At 40.9% G+C, this 16,985-nt stretch overlaps 1 protein-coding gene across 1 annotated transcript in view; it reads left to right on the top strand.

Annotated features, from left to right (window-relative positions):
• Positions 1 to 2,139: 2,139 nt before the first annotated feature.
• Positions 2,140 to 16,985, top strand: part of LOC139764583 (monocarboxylate transporter 9-like) — a 204,747-nt gene continuing 189,901 nt past the window's right edge. Inside the window, exon 1 of the mRNA XM_071691388.1 lies at positions 2,140 to 2,402. The gene's annotated coding sequence lies outside the window, so the exon portion shown is untranslated. The remainder of the gene's footprint in view (positions 2,403 to 16,985) is intronic.

Below are 16,985 nucleotides of genomic sequence, written 5' to 3'. Positions count from 1 at the left end.
CTGAATAAACATGTCTTCTGCCCCTTTTCTCGTTAATCCCAGTGAATGGCGATCAACCGTGTCCGTTAACGAGCGCCAGTTTGAACGTATAAGACAAAATCAATAACCGTTGGCCATTCGAAGGAGACGATGGTTCGCATCGTCGTATTCATAAACACACGTAGCCGAGCAAGGCGCCAGGCGCATGATATCTTTCAAAAACCACTGCGACACCGTCTGTTATTTTCAGGCTTATATACGGTAATCAATGGAGATATACAGGTCGATCATTATCCCTGGGAGAAAGATACTCCATGAGTATCCGTCGGGAGATTGAAAAACGGCGTTTTTCACTAGATAAAAACGTTGTGAAATCGCTAATCGTGGAATTGTAATATTCATACAATGGGATTCATTTGATGATGTCATATGGCAGTATGACGTAATTCCGTAATCGAACGGATCAAAAACCTGTTTATACGATGCTGTCTTTTAAGTTAGGCCAAAATCTCTTTTACATCTCATGTTTCCCCTGGGCCTGCATGATAATTACCAAAAAAAAAAAAAAACCCTGTTGTTGAAACTATCAAATATCATCTCGTACACGTTCATACAAGATGCAGTAGGGTTTCCAGTGGTGTAGTCTGGCAAACCTTATACAGTGGAGGGGTTCAGCAATAGACTGGTCGACTCAATACGAGGATACCGAGACAATGAACAAATGTAGATGGATAAGTAGGGTCAGTATATATGTATCCCACATGAAGTGAACACTCACGAACGCATACTTCTTCGAAATTCGTTTTTTTTTTTCATGTAGCTACCAGTACATTCCTGTATCACATGTTCTCTAGCGATTTATCATATATATATATATATATATATATATATATATATATATATATTCCTATGAGTTCACGGGGAAAATGAAACACGAAAAAGTTCCCAAGTGCACTTTCGTGCAATAATCACATCATCAGGGGATATATATATATATATATATATATATATATATATATATATATATATATATATATATATATATAGCAGGTATCGTCTTTCTTTTTGCATTCATCCGTTGTCTTAGAGAGAGATCATACGCATTTAGAAATTTAGACTGGTTTAACATTCCTAGGATAACTGCTGCATGTGGAATAAAATTCTGCTAACAATGACGAATGCTGGAAAGATATCATCATATATATACCTAGAAAATCCTGGGAGGGCATGGCCGCCAACACATACTTGGAAAGAATTTCCAACTGTCACGACAGGCATGTGAGATTCTGTAAAATGCAATCCTCTTAAATAATGAAAAGAAGTGACCTGCACACAGGGGAGAGAGAGAGAGAGAGAGAGAGAGAGAGAGAGAGAGAGAGAGAGAGAGAGAGAGAGAGAGAGAGAGAGAGAGAGAGAGACGCCTTAAACATCGGGGATCCGACAGACTTTCAACACCTTGCCTACTACAGCCATTAGAAACACCACACAGGTGAAGAGGACTTTGAACGAATGATGCCTTATAAAGTGGACCAGACCAGACCAGACAGACCGTGGGTGCTGGCGTGGGATGCGGGATCCCGACAGCTTGCGCGCCCAAACCCAGCAGCAGCCTGCGCCCAGGCCAGCCTGTGGGGAAAGACCCCATAGTCCCCCACCTCCTCTCGAAGACTTCATTAGGCGCACCTGAAGTAAAATGAAGCTCACTGACTCCCAGTTGCTCCCCTATGGGTTTAAGATGAGAGACACCATAATCCGAACTAGTGTGTTTTTTTAATACTCTCTACATTAATCCTAGATCAATCCATATTTTACGTTTTGGCAATAGATTCAATTTGCAAGAAGAATTACATTTCGGAATCCAATAAAATATCCTTTTTTTTTTTTTCGTTATGTTTCGCAGATGTAATATTGGGATCCAGGCAGGGTTACATAGAGAGAGGAAAAGCGGATGAATCATTTTTGATGTATGTATGACTCCTACTACAAACATATCGAGAAAGCATTCAATACATAAATCTAGCGTCAACACAGAGTAAATAAGTCCATGGAATGAATCCTAAAAAAAATGGTCATTATATATATAGTGTTAAGGAAATATATTCGGTACGACACTCTGGGTCTGGCGTGGCAGCGCCGGTAACAACACGCGTGCCGGGAGGCCAGAACGCGTGTGACCCGTGTAAACTGTAGTATCCTCACACTACTCCTGCCTCACCCGTCCTCCAGTACTATTTACTTTGGTGATTCAGTGGTATAGGAATTACTTGTATGCCCCGGACAGTGGTATCACCGGCTTGTCAGTGATGAAGATCATCTGCTGGTGCTCAGAGAATGATTGTAGCAGTGAAGATTATTTGAATAAATTTGGATAATGTTATGAAAAGACATACTACAGACCCAAGTGTGAAGGCTTAAAGACAACGGTAAGTTGACACGATATGACGTAACCTCTAGATTATTCTATAGTAATTTCGTTATTATTACCGTTTCGGACATACAGTGTACTGTTAGGTTTGGTTAACACTGTTAGGTTTGGTTAAAATTGTTTGATTTGGTTAACATGGTTTGGTTTGGTTAACATTTTTAGGTTGTTAGGTTTGGTTTACATTGTTTTCCCATGGTGTTTGATGAACTATCCTCCCTTCGCTTCTGCCACAAACAGGTGGATGGTCGATTCGGTAATTTTACGGTGTTTACTGCATTTATAATATTAAGGTAAGTACTCACTTAACACGCAGGACGAAAAACTATATATGTATATATCCATTCTGTATGTGACACCTGATAATTATGAGGACGGTTTAATAGTTCATCTGTCAGCGATGTCAATTAACTAGTGTATCGCACGATTAACATTCGTTTCCATAAATTGCTATAGCTGCCATGGGAAAACCTGAGAAGTTGGCATTTAGCATTGTCAAGTGAAGTTGAACAGTGTTGATGTGGTGTTCTTGAAGACGAGTGAGGAACAGCTGACATGTCTGCTTCCAAGACACACGAGTGGGGGGGTGTCATGGCACGGCACATTGCCATATGACGTCATGCATGACGCAGGGCGAGAACATGACGTTTAGCGGTGCATCATATAATTTTGGTGGCCGAGGTGCATGTGGTGACAGCTGACAGTGTTATCAATGTGATGCACATTACTGTCTGTTGAGGTAGGTTTTGTCTCTGGATCTTTGGCAGGTCAGGAGGTATTGTGTAGAGAATATTGTGATGATGAGCTCCACATTGAAGCCAACATGTCATCCAAAAACTAGTCTTTATGATAGTTTAAAGACGCTCTTTTTATCTCTCTTGTGCGGGAGGTCACTGTATATGTAAAAGTATCATACGCTACTATGAAGTTTTAGTTTTCTGACAACCATTTTTTTTTTTTTTGTTACAGTTCTGTCATTCTTGTGGCTGTTGGCCACTGTAGGTTCTTTCCTCCCTGTTGTATAATACAACCATGAGATGTGTGATTAAGTGCTCCACCGCTGACATTTCCCTACGTCGTCATAGTCTCCCTCCCTCCTTTCCCCCCCGCTACAGGTCTTCCAGAACCTACTCGACAAAATGTAAACAAAAGTAGTCCTTCACTTTGAACACGATTTGGCGGTTCTTCCTCAACTTACAACTTCACTTGTACGTTTTCGACGAGTTGAGACCCGTAAATTTTTTTGATGAGGTTGACCTCTGACCTAATTGACTTTGACGTAGTTGATTGCACTTTCTTGTGACCAGCTTCATTTTAGCCTTAAATGACGTCCTTCCATACCCAACCTTAATCTTGTTGACTGTTTCTCTTGGATCCCTCAAGTCTTACGTTGCGGAGGGTTTAGATACGTCAAGGGAATGCGAATCGATATCTGACATTTAAATCTTTTTTTTCCACATTCTTTAAAGCATATTTACATGATTTAGTTTACGATATTTTTTTTGAACATATAAACACTTTTCATCCAATGTATAAAAAAAAGTTGTATCTGAGTACAACTTAGGAACATATACACGTTTTTCATCCAATCCTAAAGTAATGTATAGAAATATCGCTTGTTTTAGAACTTAGGGAAATGTGGGAGATCCCATTGTTGCACACATGAATTCTATTGTATTGCCGACTCTTCTCTCATGGCCATATTATATTTCCTAACCTTACTTCGCTTACACTAAGTGGTAGGTCTTCCATGGTCTGATTAGACAGTGTTGATCGGGTTAGGTTGTTATTTTCCTCTTTCCCCATTATTTTTCCCCCTTCAAGCTTCTCCTTACCCCTTAGACTCAGACACACCAGCAGTATCAACACTCGGATCTCCCAAGTAGTGTTCATCAGCCAACAGCAACTGGCTCCCCTCCCCACCATACTGTAACAGACCTGCGTTCGTCACCCCCATTAACAGATTAGACATCCGTGATAACAACACATATCCTTGACGTAGACGCACTTTTCCCAGGAAGCTACTCACCCTCCTCCCTTCCTACTCGCCCACACGCCTTACTCTCCAGATGAAAAATAATTCCTAGTAGCTTTCCATCCCACCTGAACAAGGCATCTTTATCAACTGTCATTATATACCATTTTTAAAGCCACATTTCCCCCTCAGTCTTGGTGCTCTTTTACACACGGCACCGCCCTCTTGGTCGCCACCCCACCCCCCTCAACGTAACAGGTATACCACAAGAGACATATATCCTTGTAATTCAAGCATTCACTGTTGTCCCCCCCAATTTATCCGTAGATAATGGAGCTCTTCAGGCATTCGACCTGTCGTTAGGCATTTCACCTTGAGGCATGTATTGAAAATCCCGACTAATCAATAACTGCTTGGTGCTTCCATGAGAAAGGAAGTGGGAACTGCAATACTATCCACTCTCTCCGTGTAGTGCTTTGCTCTCACTGCCACATCTCTGTGTCACTAAATCGTTCACCATGATGTCTCTGGCTCCGGGTACCTCTACGACCCCAGACACCCCCCCCCACCTCTGCTACCCTATCATCAGTCAATAGTCCAACAAAATATTTGCTACATCTTTTTTTTTTTGTGCCTCCTCTTTGCCTGTTACCACTTTACCACTTCCCCTTCTGCTCCTTTGACTAATGCCTATAGTTTTTCTCTTGTTCTCACAGTATTCACTCTTCCAGATCATTTCCTTGGTATCCTTAAAGTTTGTCAATACTCGTTACCACATCTTTCGTTTGCGCTTCCTCGGATGTTGCACCTTCCTGTTGACCTCCTGTCGCTTTCTCTTGTACGTCTCTCAATCCCTTGCCCTCCTTCCTTGCAGGTCACACCCAAAAACTTCTTTTTTCTTTTTTCACAAGGAAACTTGACCTCATCCCACCACTCACTGCCCTGTCACAGACGCCCACATCCCATGTTCTGCATGCCGCATTCGTCACTCGCACGCGTGTAAGTATTACCTCCCCCAAATACCTTTCATTCCTCGTCCACTCCCGTTGTTTTACTTGCTCTTTATCTTATTCCATTCTTTATGCAGTCTCTCTTGATGTCTCCGCGTACAAACCTCCCTTCCAAACTTGCTCAATTTCCCCAACTTCTTTCCACTCGTGTCATTTCCTGTTTTCGCAAAGCCGGTGCAGAGTCGGACTCTCCTCCACCAAGATCTTGGTGATGAAATGTCCCGCCAGATATCTCTTTCAGGACATTCCATTCGAACCGTCTCTTGTCCACACCTTTCATTGAGCACATAATGTGGTAATGCCAGCTTACCCCTTAACCTAACTCATCCACGTATAGTTCTTCATGCACTTACTTTAAGACCAGTTATACTCAATCATCAGTCCTTTTCCACAGGTTGAAAAGCTGTTTACAGTTTTGATTTACACTGGGTATCCCATCCACCCCTTAATTATGCCCTCAGCTGTCACATCACCCAGTTTTGCATTCAAGTGTCCACCACTACCACCACAAATAAAAAATGCTGCCACTCATAATTCGTCTCTCTTCCTTACTTCTATCGGTACCAGTTGCACAAGCACTCACACTCACGCATCTTTCGTAATCCACTTTCATTCTCATCGACTTCAGTCTGGAACTCACCTTCATACCTCACATTCTTTAACACTTTCATAACTGCTTTAGCAGAAATGTCACCCCCCCCCCCCCCCCATCCTTTGCTCTTGCTGTCACACTAGCCTCAAACATTACTCCTGGTCCATTCCCAAGCAATCTTCCCCAATTTCCCTTTGGGCGTAGTTTCACTCAGAGCCAGAACATCCAGGTTCCTCTTCACAAACTTACTGCGTCTCTCTTCTCATCCTAGTTAGCTTCCTCGCGCACTCAGGCGCTAGCCTAAACGTTTACTATTGATAAGGACGAGCGACCGGTCAGGGCTTGGCTCATTCCGTTCCCGCTCTTGGAAAGATTTTGACATATAAAGAGGGAAGGGTTTCGGGCCTCCCAGCTCCTCTTAGTCGCCTCTGACGACGTAAGAGACGAGAGTATAGTATTCTTGCTTCCCTAACCCCAGGGATAAACCATTATGATATTACATTTCTGACGTAAGATATAATCCTGGCAGTAACCTAGACTGTGAGATTTGGTCGATGATTCTTCCGTAACCATCTTGACTGTGTTATTCCTTAAAGCTTATATCCTACTTTACGTACCTTCAAACAACAACCCCCCTAACCCCTCAACCCCACCCACAGAGCCTCCAAAACTCAACCATTCCCCAACCGCAGACCTCCAATCAACGCCAAGTATGAGAGACTTCCATCTTTACTTCAGCCACATCAACAACAAGAGCTCATTGTAGTTTACCGAACCGGTACTTAGAAATACTTACGTTACACGCTGCAGTCTTATCTAGGTTGTTTTTGCCTAATTCCATCATCCTATTCAGATGGTTCACAGTTTTCTTAAGAATTGTCATTTCGATTGTTGCCTGGTATTTATTTAGTGTGGCCTGTTTCGTTGTACCTTAGCCTTCTTCGTAACCGTTGACAGTTTTCTTAGGAATTGTCATTTCGATTGTTGCCTGGTATTTATTTAGTGTGGCCTGTTTCGTTGTACCTTAGCCTTCTTCGTAACCGTTGACAGTTTTCTTAGGAATTGTCATTTCGATTGTTGCCTGGTATTTATTTAGTGTGGCCTGTTTCGTTGTACCTTAGCTTTCTTTCGTCGTAGCCAAGAGGGGGTGGGTGTGAAACAGGACGCGTCTGGGCTGCAATGGGTCATGACGTCTAGGCTCTGCATTGGTCTGCAAGTGGGGGAAGGGGCTTGTTTCCAGCACGCCAAGCACTTATAACATTAGTCTTCTATTGACACACCCAATCCAGAGGACGTTTTGCGAGAACGAGAAGGAAAATTATTATGCCTGTCTCGGTATAGTGACCTGTTTTTTAGGTGATTCTGTGTCGGTATAGTGACCTGCTTTCAGGTGATTCTGTGTCGGTATAGTGACCTGCTTTTCAGGTGATTCTGTGTCGGGAAAGTGACCTGCTTTTCAGGTGATTCTATCGGTATAGTGACCTGCTTTTCAGGTGATTCTGTGTCGGTATAGTGACCTGCTTTTTAGGTGATTCTATCGGTATAGTGACCTGCTTTTCAGGTGATTCTGTGTCGGTATAGTGACCTGCTTTCCAGGTGATTCTATCGGTATAGTGACCTGCTTTCCAGGTGATTCTATCGGTATAGTGACCTGCTTTCCAGGTGATTCTATCGGTATAGTGACCTGCTTTTCGGGTGATTCTGTGTCGGTATAGTGACCTGCTTTTCAGGTGATTCTGTGTCGGTATAGTGACCTGCTTTTCAGGTGATTCTGTGTCGGTATAGTGACCTGCTTTTCAGGTGATTCTGAGTCCTGTGTCGTATTTGCATGAACTGAGTTCGACACACTTGTATTACATTTTGGAAACACCAGTTCGACCTTTATGAGCACGGGTGGAACTGTTCGTAATGCATCTTTTTACCTGTAAAGTTTATAACATACGGGAGTTCGGCTCCACCTGGGGTGGTTCTAGCTCTGCCATCCTTACTTGACAAAGTAAGAAATGCTTTGGAACTCTCTCTCTCTCTCTCTCTCTCTCTCTCTCTCTCTCTCTCTCTCTCTCTCTCTCTCTCTCTCTCTCTCTCTCTCTCTCTCTCTCTCTCTCTTTCCCAATAACAGTGACCTGTCACATTTTAAAAGACAGATTTTTAATTCCTTTTAAAATTCATAAATACTTTCCCTTGTTTCCTTTTCCCCTTCTTCATTAACCTATCTGTATTTTAATTAAGGCCTGGCCTTCTTGTGGACTTGGGACCGTGACTGGAGCTCTTATATATGAATATATATTTTTTTTTTTTTTTTTTTTTTTTTTTTTTTTTTTTTAATACTTTGTCGCTGTCTCCCGCGTTTGCGAGGTAGCGCAAGGAAACAGACGAAAGAAATGGCCCAACCCCCCCCCCCCCCCCATACACATGTACATATATATATATATATATACATATATATATATATATATATATATATATATATATATATATATATATATATATATATATATATAAAACACTAACTTCCAACAGCCAGGATCGAACCCGGGTCCCTTGAGTAGGAGGCGGGAGCGTTACTGCATTATTTATCTTTCATATATATATATATATATATATATATATATATATATATATATTTTTTTTTTTTTTTTTTTTTTTTTTATACTTTGTCGCTGTCTCCCGCGTTTGCGAGGTAGCGCAAGGAAACAGACGAAAGAAATGGCCCAACCCCCCCCCCCATACACATGTACATACACACGTCCACACACGCAAATACACATACCTACACAGCTTTCCATGGTTTACCCCAGACGCTTCACATGCCTTGCTTCAATCCACTGACAGCACGTCAACCCCTGTATACCACATGACTCCAATTCACTCTATTTCTTGCCCTCCTTTCACCCTCCTGCATGTTCAGGCCCCGATCACACAAAATCTTTTTCACTCCATCTTTCCACCTCCAATTTGGTCTCCCTCTTCTCCTCGTTCCCTCCACCTCCGACACATATATCCTCTTGGTCAATCTCTCCTCACTCATTCTCTCCATGTGCCCAAACCATTTCAAAACACCCTCTTCTGCTCTCTCAACCACGCTCTTTTTATTTCCACACATCTCTCTTACCCTTACGTTACTTACTCGATCAAACCACCTCACACCACACATTGTCCTCAAACATCTCATTTCCAGCACATCCATCCTCCTGCGCACATCTCTATCCACAGCCCACGCCTCGCAACCATACAACATTGTTGGAACCACTATTCCCTCAAACATACCCATTTTTGCTTTCCGAGATAGTGTTCTCGACTTCCACACATTTTTCAAGGCTCCCAAAATTTTCGCCCCCTCCCCCACCCTATGATCCACTTCCGCTTCCATGGTTCCATCCGCTGACAGATCCACTCCCAGATATCTAAAACACTTCACTTCCTCCAGTTTTTCTCCATTCAAACTCACCTCCCAATTGCCTTGACCCTCACCCCTACTGTACCTAATAACCTTGCTCTTATTCACATTTACTCTCAACTTTCTTCTTCCACACACTTTACCAAACTCAGTCACCAGCTTCTGCAGTTTCTCACATGAATCAGCCACCAGCGCTGTATCATCAGCGAACAACAACTGACTCACTTCCCAAGCTCTCTCATCCCCAACAGACTTCATACTTGCCCCTCTTTCCAGGACTCTTGCATTTACCTCCCTTACAACCCCATCCATAAACAAATTAAACAACCATGGAGACATATATATATATATATTCTTCTTTCATACTATTCGCCATTTCCCGCATTAGCGAGGTAGCGTTAAGAACAGAGGACTGGGCCTTTGAGGGAATATCCTCACATGGCCCCCTTCTCTGTTCCTTTTTTTGGAAAGAAAAATCCCGAATATATGTCTCTGCGGGTCAACAAGCAAGCAGTTTACTTTCTTATAGAAATCTAGTGATAGTATATAAACAGTTATTCCTAATCTCTGCTGCGCCAGTCGATATGCAGAGCTGTTGGTAAATATAACCTCAGGTTAACAGTCCTACCTACCATAACTTAACCCTGGTGTACCCTAGTTTCGCAACCGGTTTTTATAGCACGGTACGTACGGCTTCTTGATATTGACGTAGCGTCTCTTACTTAAAATTTTTGTTGACATCATTTCTGGAAGTTTCTCTTTAACGTTGTTAAAAACTTTTTGCGTACGTCACTGGCTTTAATGTTGTTAAGAGATTTTTTGCGTATTTCAGTGGCGTTAATGTTGTTAAAGAGATTTTTGCGTACTTCAGTCGCTTTAATATTGAGAGCTATTTGCGTATTTCCCATTAAAAATTGGACCTTAACCCTTTCCTAAATTTAATACTTAGTCGCAACCTACGTCGTTCTTACGTCATTTCGCTTTAACTTAGTAGTCCCCCCCCACACACACACACTCACTCTCTTTCCCCGAAGCCTGCATCACTTTAACTTAATTGATAGTTCGTCCGTAACCCACTTTGCCTTAAATGGATTATTCTTAATTCATTCATTCTTCTCTCGGGAATGAGTTTGTCATTATCTTTATGATGAGAGGAACCCCAGCGTTACTCCACCTCATGCCACACAAAACCCCCGCACCGTACCGTACCGTACCGTACCGTACCGCACCGTACCGTACCGTACCGTACTGTACCGTACCGTACCGTACCGTACCGTACCGGCTTTTACCCTGTTCGATGTTGTAACCTCGGGTCCAACGTTGTGGTAACGGTGTTTAGGTACGGTGGTTTTTTTTTTTTCTTCATCGCCTGATGACACACGTTAAGATTTCTGTTCTCCCTGAAGGCCAGGCCAGGCTAGGCCATCGATGAAGAGAGAGAGAGAGAGAGAGAGAGAGAGAGAGAGAGAGAGAGAGAGAGAGAGAGAGAGAGAGAGAGAGACTCTTGTTCCAGAGTTGAGCCATGGACGTGAGAAAGAAAAAAAGGAAAAAAAACAATATATACATAACGGGCGTAATGGGTATCGAATCCTGTATACTACATATATGGTAAGTTTTAAGTGATATATATATATATATATATATATATATATATATATATATATATATATATATATATATAATGTATATATATTTATTTATTTTATTTATTTTCCTTTGTTCCTGTCTTCCGCGCTAGCGAGGTAGCGCAAGGAAACACGAAAGAATGGCCCAGCCCACCCATGTACACATGTATATACATAAACGCCCACACACGCACATATACATACCTATACATTTCACTGTATACATACATATACTTACACAGACATATACATATATACACATGTACATATTCATAAATGCTGCCTTCATCCATTCTCGCCGCCACCTCGCCACACATGAAGTGGCACCCCCCTCCCCCGCGTGCGCGCGAGGTAACGCTAGGAAGACAACAAAGGCCACATTCGTTCACACTATCCCTAGCTGTCATGTGTAATGCACCGAAACCACAGCTCCCTTTCCACATCCAGGCAGGCCCCACAAAACTGTCCATGGTTTACCCCAGACGCTTCACATGGCCTGGTTCAATCCATTGACAGCACGTCGACTCCGGTATACCACATCGTTCCAATTCACTCTGTTCCTTGCACACACACACACACACACACACACACACACACCCTAAAATAGTGCCTGACATCCCTATTAGGGGCGATCATAGCCTAGCGGCAGCGCTCCCGTCTACCACATAAAGTCCTGGGTTCGAACCGTGGCTGTCGTGAGGTTATGAATTCCACGAAAGTATGCGTTCATATGCACTATATTCGTGTGTGTGTGTGTGTGTGTGTGTGTATCTTTTCTTTTCTTTCAAACTAATCGCCATTTCCCGCGTTAGCGAGGTAGCGTTAAGAACAGAGGACTGGGCCTTTGAGGGAATATCCTCACCTGGCCCCCTTCTTTGTTCCTTCTTTTGGAAAATTGAAAAAGAAAAAAAAATGATGAGAGGGGAGGATTTCCAGCCACCCGCTCCCTCTCCTTTTAGTCGCCTTCTACGACACGCAGGGAATACGTGGGAAGTATTCTTTCTCCCCTATCCCCAGGGATATATATATATATATATATATATATATATATATATATATATATATATATATATATATATATATATATATATTATATATATTTTATTATTATTTTTTATTATACTTTGTCGCTGTCTCCCGCGTTTGCGAGGTAGCGCAAGGAAACAGACGAAAGAAATGGCCCCCCCCCCATACACATGTCTATACATACGTCCACACACGCAAATATACATACCTACACAGCTTTCCATGGTTTACCCCAGACGCTTCACATGCCTTGATTCAATCCACTGACAGCACGTCAACCCCGGTATACCACATCGCTCCAATTCACTCTATTCCTTGCCCTCCTTTCACCCTCCTGCATGTTCAAGCCCCGATCACACAAAATCTTTTTCACTCCATCTTTCCACCTCCAATTTGGTCTCCCTCTTCTCCTCGTTCCCTCCACCTCCGACACATATATCCTCTTGGTCAATCTTTCCTCACTCATTCTCTCCATGTGCCCAAACCACTTCAAAACACCCTCTTCTGCTCTCTCAACCACGCTCTTTTTATTTCCACACATCTCTCTTACCCTTACGTTACTCATTCGATCAAACCACCTCACACCACACATTGTCCTCAAACATCTCATTTCCAGCACATCCATCCTCCTGCGCACAACTCTATCCATAGCCCACGCCTCGCAACCATACAACATTGTTGGAACCACTATTCCTTCAAACATACCCATTTTTGCTTTCCGAGTTAATGTTCTCGACTTCCACACATTCTTCAAGGCCCCCAGAATTTTCGCCCCCTTCCCCACCCTATGATCCACTTCCGCTTCCATGGTTCCATCCGCTGCCAGATCCACTCCCAGATATCTAAAACACTTCACTTCCTCCAGTTTTTCTCCATTCAAACTCACCTCCCAATTGACTTGACCCTCAACCCTACAGTACCTAAAAACCTTGCTCTTATTCGCATTTACTCTTAACTTTCTTCTTCCACACACTTTACCAAACTCAGTCACCAGCTTCTGCAGTTTCTCACATGAATCAGCCACCAGCGCTGTATCATCAGCGAACAACAACTGACTCACTTCCCAAGCTCTCTCATCCCCAACAGACTTCATACTTGCCCCTCTTTCCAAAGCTCTTCGGCTATCAGCTTTGTACTAACAGGGAGGGAGTTCCTACTGAGATATTAAAAAAAATAAGATTAACCTATTTCGTACGTGAAATGTTTTTGTTTTTCGAAAACAAAGTACAGGCAGCATTCAGCTTTACCTCAGGTTTCTTGTATCTTATTTACCCCGAGGCTTGCCGAGCACTGCAGCTCGACTGAAGAGATTAATGCTATGTTTTTGAAGTGGAAGTATATCTCTCAGGGGCGTTTATATGCATATATATATATATATATATATATATATATATATATATATATATATATATATATATATATATATATATATATATATATATATATATATATGTATGTATGTATATCATCTGACTGTTATATTTCTCTCTTGTGTCTCCCCTGATGATGTGATCGTTACACGAAAGTACACTTGGGAACTTTTCGTGTTTCATTTTCCCCGTGGACTCATAGGAATATATATATATATATATATATATATATATATATATATATATATATATAAATTATATATATATATATATATATATATATATATATATATATATATATATATATATATATATATATATAAATTATATATATATATATATATATATATATATATATATATATATATATATATATATATATATATATATTCCCTGGGGATAGGGGAGAAAGAATACTTCCCACGTATTCCCTGCGTGTCGTAGAAGGCGACTAAAAGGGAAGGGAGCGGGGGGCTGGAAATCCTCCCCTCTCTTTTTTTTTTAATTTTCCAAAAGAAGGAACAGAGAAGAGGGCCAGGTGAGGATATTCCCTCAAAGGCCCAGTCCTCTGTTCTTAACGCTACCTCGCTATCGCGGGAAATGGCGAATAGTATGAAAGAAAGATATATATATATATATATATATATATATATATATATATATATATATATATATATATATATATATATATATATGTGTGTGTGTGTGTGTGTGTTTTATGTATATCTATATAGTTTTAGCGTTTTTGCAGATAGCAGAAAAATAATTTTCTGTTGACAACCAATTAGAGCATCGTCTCTGATTTTTCTGCCAATGATTAAGTGAAGTTTTATGCCCATGTTTAAATCCTAAAAATTGAATTGTGACTTAGACGTTTTGGAACGAAAGCGAATTAACAGATTTCCTATTCTGGTGTCCTGGGGGAAGAAATATATATATATATATATATATATATATATATATATATATATATATATATATATATATATATATATATATATCCCTGGGGATAGGGGAGAAAGAATACTTCCCACGTGTTCCCTGCGTGTCGTAGAAGGCGACTAAAAGGGAAGGGAGCGGGGAGCTGGAAATCCCCCTCTCTTTTTTTTTTTTTTCCAAAAGAAGGAACAGAGAAGGATGCCAGGTGAGGATATTCCCTCTAAGGCCCAGTCCTCTGTTCTTAACGCTAACGCGGGAAATAGCGAATAGTATGAAAGAAAAAGATTATATATATATATATATATATATATATATATATATATATATATATATATATATATATATATATATATATTTTGGTGCGGGACGTAATTAAAGAAAGAAATGTATCCGCCAGCAAAAACCGACACAGCCACTCTGCGGTTGAATCTTGCGTCTGGCAGACGGACTCCTTCGGCGTTTGAATATCGTCTTAACGTCTGGTGGGAGGGAGGGATTACGTCAGTATTGGGTAACATCTTACGTTTAGAAGAGGGTTTACTTGAGTATTTGGCAGCATCTTAACGTCGGACATAGTGGTTACTTCTGCGTTGGGTAGAATCTTACGTCTGGCATTGGGTTCACTTCATTGTTTGGATAACATCTTACGTCCGGCAGAGACGTCATTGCTGTGTGTGTTTACGTAATTAGGTGAGGTATATACGCAAACACATCATGGCGAGGCGATGATGAGGAGGCCGCTTCTTCCGACCGATTTAATCTGACTGGTATTTTATCAGTCCTCGCGTGTCGTTGATAGATCTTGCTAAATCCTTCTTTATGTATATATATATATATATATATATATATATATATATATATATATATATATATATATATATATATATATATATATATATATATATGTTTCTTTTTGCATTGGATCCCTTGATCTGTGTGAGATCTCTCCTTTAAGCGCTTGGAAAGCCTGGTGAGGAGAAGCGATCCAGAATGCACACGTCGCGGCGGCGGGTTTGCTCAGCACTTTGGTCGTGTCGTTGGCTAAGGTTCTGTTATCCAGTCGCTCTTATCGGCTCCCTGTAATCATCGCGTGCGTAATATGGTGTTTATTCGTTTATTTATTGGTGGGGCAGACTCGCGAGGTCTCGACAGCCCGCCATGGTTGTTGTTTGTGTTCTTGTTTTTGTCTTGTCTCACGGTGTATGGATGCCCAACCGACCCACATATTTATCGCTGATGTATAGTGAAACACGCGAGGTTTTTGACATATACTTTGCGCTCCCTTGATATCAACTCTTCACACGATAAGGACATTATATATATATATATATATATATATATATATATATATATATATATATATATATATATATATATATATATATATATTCCTATGAGTCCACGGGGAAAATTAAACACGAAAAGTTCCCAAGTGCACTTTCGTGTAACAATCACGCCATTTGGCGTCCTAGCTTCGTCTCTTCGATGTATATCAACTGACTTATATTTCTCTCTTGTGTCTCCCCTGATGATGTGATTATTACATGAAAGTGCACTTGGGAACTTTTCGTGTTTCATTTTCCCCGTGGACTCATAGGAATATCTTGATCACGCGCAAAATTGTGATCCTTTCCAATATATATATATATATATATATATATATATATATATATATATATATATATATATATATATATATATATAACAGAGCTGTGTGCAAATCGGACGTGATTTTGTACAAAGGGATGCAACAATGTCTCTCTCTCTCTCTCTCTCTCTCTCTCTCTCTCTCTCTCTCTCTCTCTCTCTCTCTCTCTCTCTCTCTCTCTCTCTCAGATTCCCCTGCTCACAGTGTTAACAACACACACACACACACACACACACACATGTTTACCAGCCTCGTTCCCACACGAGAGAGTGAGACAGCTTCCCACAAAGGATCTTCCAACGCTTTGGTGAGAGATCCAACACACTTGCCTTGTGTTTTTCTCCCCACTTGCTATCTGTCAGCTAGTGGGGCGGTTTTCTCGCACGTTACCCAGACGAAAAAAAAATATATAAAGTTTAAACAAAAAGAAATGGCGGATAAAGAGAAATGTTGCTGTCAGCTCTTCACTGCCGGTGTGGTTAAGAATATATGTATATATATATATATATATATATATATATATATATATATATATATATATATATATATATATATATTATCCCTGGAGATAGGGGAGAAAGAATACTTCCCACGTATTCCCTACGTGTCGTAGAAGGCGACTATATATATATATATATATATATATATATATATATATATATATATATATATATATATATATATATATATATATATATATTATATTTTATTTTTTTTTTATTATACTTTGTCGCTGTCTCCCGCGTTTGCGAGGTAGCGCAAGGAAACAGACGAAAGAAATGGCCCAACCCCCCCCCCCCATACACATGTATATACATACGTCCACACACGCAAATATACATACCTACACAGCTTTCCATGGTTTACCCCAGACGCTTCACATGCCTTGATTCAATCCTCTGACAGCACGTCAACCCCGGTATACCACATCGCTCCAATTCACTCTATTCCTTGCCCTCCTTTCACCCTCCTGCATGTTCAGGCCCCGATCACACAAAATCT

This window comes from Panulirus ornatus, chromosome 50, assembly GCF_036320965.1.
Source record: "Panulirus ornatus isolate Po-2019 chromosome 50, ASM3632096v1, whole genome shotgun sequence".
Taxonomy (NCBI): domain Eukaryota; kingdom Metazoa; phylum Arthropoda; class Malacostraca; order Decapoda; family Palinuridae; genus Panulirus; species Panulirus ornatus.
The sequence above is the reverse complement of the archived record's forward strand: the minus strand, read 5'-3'. Positions and strand labels throughout refer to the sequence as shown.